General features: G+C 46.8%; 1 non-coding gene across 1 annotated transcript; it reads right to left on the reverse strand.

The window, feature by feature from the left end:
• Nucleotides 1–542: 542 nt before the first annotated feature.
• TRNAW-CCA (transfer RNA tryptophan (anticodon CCA)) lies at nucleotides 543–614 on the reverse strand. Its single transcript has one exon. It is a non-coding gene; the product is annotated as a tRNA-Trp (tRNA).
• Between the last annotated feature and the right edge of the window lie 4,365 nt (nucleotides 615–4,979).

The raw sequence follows: 4,979 nt of genomic DNA on the forward strand, positions 1-4,979 counted from the left end.
TCCATTCCACAACTGGCAAGAATGGTTCATCGTGAGCCGCAATCTAGTAATACCACAGCACCCTCTACTGTCCTTCAACTGAAGTGTCCGACACAGAGCTAAGGTATGACAAGCCTTGTCAGGTGGAGTAAGGCTGCAGTATTTCCGGTTCTGTATTGTATTATACTTGTAAAATCTTTTCAATAAAATAATTTTGAAATAAAAAAAATAATAATAAAAAAAAAATAATAATTACAGAATTGTGACATTACTACACACTTCACGAAGCGGACAGCATTCACTATTTTTGTTACTTAATGCATGTAAAACACTTGCATTTTTTTTTCAAAAAAGTAAGATTTGTGCGGAAACGTGTAAAGGGAGCATAACTGATGCACGACGGCTTTTAAATACCCATAGCAACTTAAGAGGATCAGGTTTGTTCCGCTTAAATCCATTTATGTTTACATAAAACGAGCATTTTCAAATGCAATAACTTTATTTGATTTGGAAAGTAGTCTCTACTCCCATTTGTCAATTTTAAGTGTAAAAGCACATGTGTGTGACCTCGACGTGATTTGAACACGCAACCTTCTGATCTGGAGTCAGACGCGCTACCGTTGCGCCACGAAGTCAGCTGTTTCCGAGGGTGAAGAATGATCGACAGGTAAATATCGATGTCTGTGTCGGAATGCTACTGAGATATTAATGTGTTGCTTTTCCAACGCGCTTGAGGAAATAAGGGGTTTGAGATGAATCACGTTATTCTGTTAGCGGGCCCTCAATCAAGTGTTTTTACCGTAGAAATGTACAAACGAGTGAATAAATCAGGCTGCCCAGGAAGACTCCTTCCGGCTAGAAGGCTAATTCAAGCTCCTGCGTTGTTTGTACCCCAGCCTTCCCTGTCACCCCTAAACTTACTTTTCTGCTGGCGCTGCTGCTTTATGGTCCAGTCAAGTGTGACCTAGACTGTGAAAAAGAAGCATTTCTTCCATCATCACAAGATCAACCAGTGTCATGCAAAGCAGCCGCGATCCCCTGAGCTCAGCGAGAAGACTTTTCAGCTCCGCCTCTCGGACCATTACTGGGAAGAGCAGAGAGCTGTGTTTTGGGGATCACCCTTTTACCAAGATTAGAGTGTCACGCATGAGTTCAAGCGGAGAGAAGGTTCTGGAGTGAAGTGTGTCAGCTGGCATCATTCAGCTGTGCCACTGAGAGCCCTGAAACAGCGTCCGGCAAAGTTGCCCCCCCCCCCCCCCCTTGTGCACAGGGGTACCTCATGGAGTCGGTACTCGCGCAATGCAAATACCCTGAACTTTTCAGTCATGTACAACTCTTCTGTTGTATGTAGGGCATGGTTTCAGGAGCATCCGAAAGGTATCTATCAACAGTGCAGCAGGTGCAGTGGCACCAGGGTCGTTGGGGTTTAAAGGCCCACCACACCCCAACTACTGTTCCATTTATTTTATTTATTTATTTTTTACCACTTGGCTAGAGGCATAGGGGCATTCCCTTGATTCTGTGAGGGCACCTGATACACTCACTGCACCAGCGGCCAAGACCTCCATTGTGAGGGATTGTGCTAATGTGTAAGTCAGGGCAGGAAGAGGTGCAGGGACCTGGATTTTCACAATTCATAAAAAGAATTAATAAAAAATAATTTAGATGGTTGCGATTGGTGGTGACCAAAAGCGAAACACGAATTTCACCCATGACAAATAAATCTCTGGCAGATTGAATTTGCCACTATGCACATTTTTATTCAACTATTGTGATATTTTTTACTTGTTTTGTGCGGTTTGTGCCATGAATCACCAACCATCAACAAAAAATGGAAATATTTAATAAAAATTGAGAAAACAAAACAGAATGGCACATTTTTCTCAAAAAACAAAGACACATCCCCAATGCCTGGTAAAAATATAAATAAATAAAGAAGGCAGATGATGCAAATATAGTAAGGAGCTCACTGTTCGATGTGTAGGTCTTATAAATAACCACTGAGCAAAAATTACCTGAAAACACTTCGGAGAACAGTCAGTCAAAAAGCTTTATTATCGGTTAAAAACCATAAAAGCAGACAATACACTTCGGAGAACAGATGAGGCAACGTGAGTCGAGAAATGAAAACCATCCCCAGCCCTTCAAAGAGAGGGAAGCGGCTGTAAGGCCCACTATCAACTTGAAGTGTCAAAGTCTGGGCGGACACCCCAGGGGGCCATGGGGAGGATGGAGTGGGATCTCCCTTCTCTAGTGTAGGACGCCTGGACTTGTGAAAAATATTCAGTTGGCGAGTGACCCTGAAGCGGAAGTTTATTCCCCCACACAGGGTGATCCTCGTTACACTTCACCGCTCTCAGGTTTCCAGCTCCAGGTCCAGGCATGAGGAGCTCACCCAGTCCAGGCTTTCCTTTGCATCTGGGGTTTGTATCCTGTTGACAGGGCCGGCCCTAGGCATGTGCAAAGTGTGCACCTGCACAGGGCAGCCAAACCCCAGGGGCTGCCACGCCAGGACTGCCAAGTATCACGCATCTTAATTTCGTCCCTCTGCTGTGCCAGTGCTGAAGTATTGACCACACCAGGCTGCTAGAGCGAGCCTGTGACCTGAGCCCGCTCTACTTCCTGTAGATTTGCCGGCTCGGGCGCTGCCACCAGCACAGGCTCAGTCAGTTAACAGATAATTGCTGTGCCTAATACCGAGACTGTGAAACTTGCCGGGCGGGGCCGCCTACCCTCAGTGGTTGCTTGATTATTGGGAAGTGTTGGGCTCAGGAGCTGACTGTTGTAACCAGAGCTGAGACCTGCTAAAGCCATTTCCTGTGGTCTACACTAGTTCCAGCTTGCTAGTAGCAGTCAATGTATCCAGCCAAGTGAAAAGATAGTGCGCCTTCCCGTGTTGCTATTTTTTCAGTATCTGGCGCCACCCCACCAACTCCCTATTAGGCCGCCTAGGACAATTATCTGCTGAGGATCACATGGGCATTATTATCTTGAATTGGCAAACTCTGCTAGAGTGGGACCGCTGGCGCCTGTCAGGTCATGTTTCACGGTCCGGACTCAGGCAGGCATCAATCACTATGGTTTTTTCCCCCTAATTTCCTGCCAATTGACAGCTCCTGGGCCCCAGGAGCTGCTGCCGATCTGGGAAGTTTGATTGTCCTCCCAGTGACCTCGACTCTTAAGGGCAGCCACTGCAGCAGGATGGTGTAGCACAGAGTTGTGACACTCTCAGCTTTGTTTTCCTCAAAGTGCAGGGGCCTCCTTTTCCGAAAGTTTTAAGCTGGTTCGAGTTCTAAGGTAGGGAACATGTTTATTTAATAATAGAGTATTGCTTGTTGAAGCTGTTGTCTTGAAGTTGTGGTGCAGGGTCCCCTAAGTGTTCAGTTAGTTTGGTTTCACTTTTATTTCTTGCAGACGGTGTAGAGGCTCGTTCTTTCTTTCAATTTGTAAGTGGTTGCAGCCATTGCTGGAACCGATTACTTTAGTGTTACAGGTGATGTGTTTTCACAAATAATAAAAAACACCTTCTGCTGAATCCCCGTCAGCTGTTATTAATTTTATCCTTGCGTAGTACTGAATGCAGCCTATTCGGAGAAGTGACCCGGGAATTTCAGGGCCATGGGGCGCCAGGAGAGTATCACTGGGCGGCTCCTCACTGAACTTCAGGACAGCGGCAGCCCAATCACTGTGTGGGGGCCATGGGCTGGGTGGCAATTAGTCCTGGAATCACAGCCTCACCTGAGCTCAGCCTGCCGCAGCCTGCAGTGCTGCAGCCAGCCCTAGCAGGCCGGAGTGGGGTGCTGCCTAGAAGTGCCACCCATCTGCAGCCTCCGAACATACAAACCTTAGGACTCATCTGCGACCAGGCAGTGGCCCAAGAAGGTATCATGTCGATATTTCTGGTCCTGGTGCTCCATTTCCCTTATGCTCCATTATTGCCCACTATGATGCCCATTAACTGTTTATTGCCCTCGCTGGTGGTGCCATATTATTGTCGTGTCTGGTTACCCTCACAGACGCCTTGCCATTCTTCTCTTTTAGGCCTTATTAGCCCCTGTGATTAAAATATAGCCCCTCTGATTCGCTCCTCTGCCCTCTCGATGCGCTATTACTACCCAATCTGAAGCATCACTTTTATTCTCTCGGGCGCCCGTTATGTTTTATGTAGTTGGCTGTTATTCCTGCCACTGATGCTCTGTTATTGACACCTGAGGCCCTATAATTGTCTTTGCTGAGGCCATGTTACGCCCCCTGATGCCCTCTTAACGCCCCCTCTGAGGCAGTATTATTGCCCCGTTCGAAGTAGTATGATTTCCTTATGTATTGCCCTGTTATTTACCCTTTCCATGGTCTATTATTGTCCAGCCATCCAGAGATGACCTCTGTCTGCCTTCTACTCTCGGCACAGCACTTCCCAGAAAAGAAGACGCCTTGCCTTCTACTGCCTGCATAGAGTCCCCCCCTCAGAGATGACCCCTTGCCATCTACGCCTTGCATGGCATGGTGTGCCCAATGGGGGTGATGCTCTGAAGACTATCAGATTTTGTGCACTTGATCCTCTTCAGATTAATGCAGTGGGCGTGTGTGGACAACTCTATCTGGCTGGGTGGGAATATAATGATGCTCTCCAGTTGACAAAAAGGGCACCTTGGCAGATCTTTAGAGTGAGTGTTGCCGGGGACTGCGTGGTAATGGCATTTTGTTTGCTTTGATACGTGCACAAGTGCCACCATTGCCTTTGCCTACGAACGTAACGTTTGTTCTTGTGCTCGAGTGTCTAACATATATTGCTGTATTATACCTCCTCTAATTATACTTTGTTTTCTCTCGAGCAGGCTTCACTTTAAAATAGTTTATTGCAGGGGATTAGACTGTAGACACCTAGATCTTTGTTTACCCAACAAATTCCAAAGCATTGTAGCTGTAAGATAACTTTGGTGGTGAATACACTTGCTGGCGACTGGCGAGATCTGTGTGCAGATTAGTTACAGGCCGGCCTC

This window comes from Lissotriton vulgaris, chromosome 12 (assembly GCF_964263255.1).
Source record: "Lissotriton vulgaris chromosome 12, aLisVul1.2, whole genome shotgun sequence".
Taxonomy (NCBI): Eukaryota; Metazoa; Chordata; class Amphibia; order Caudata; family Salamandridae; genus Lissotriton; species Lissotriton vulgaris.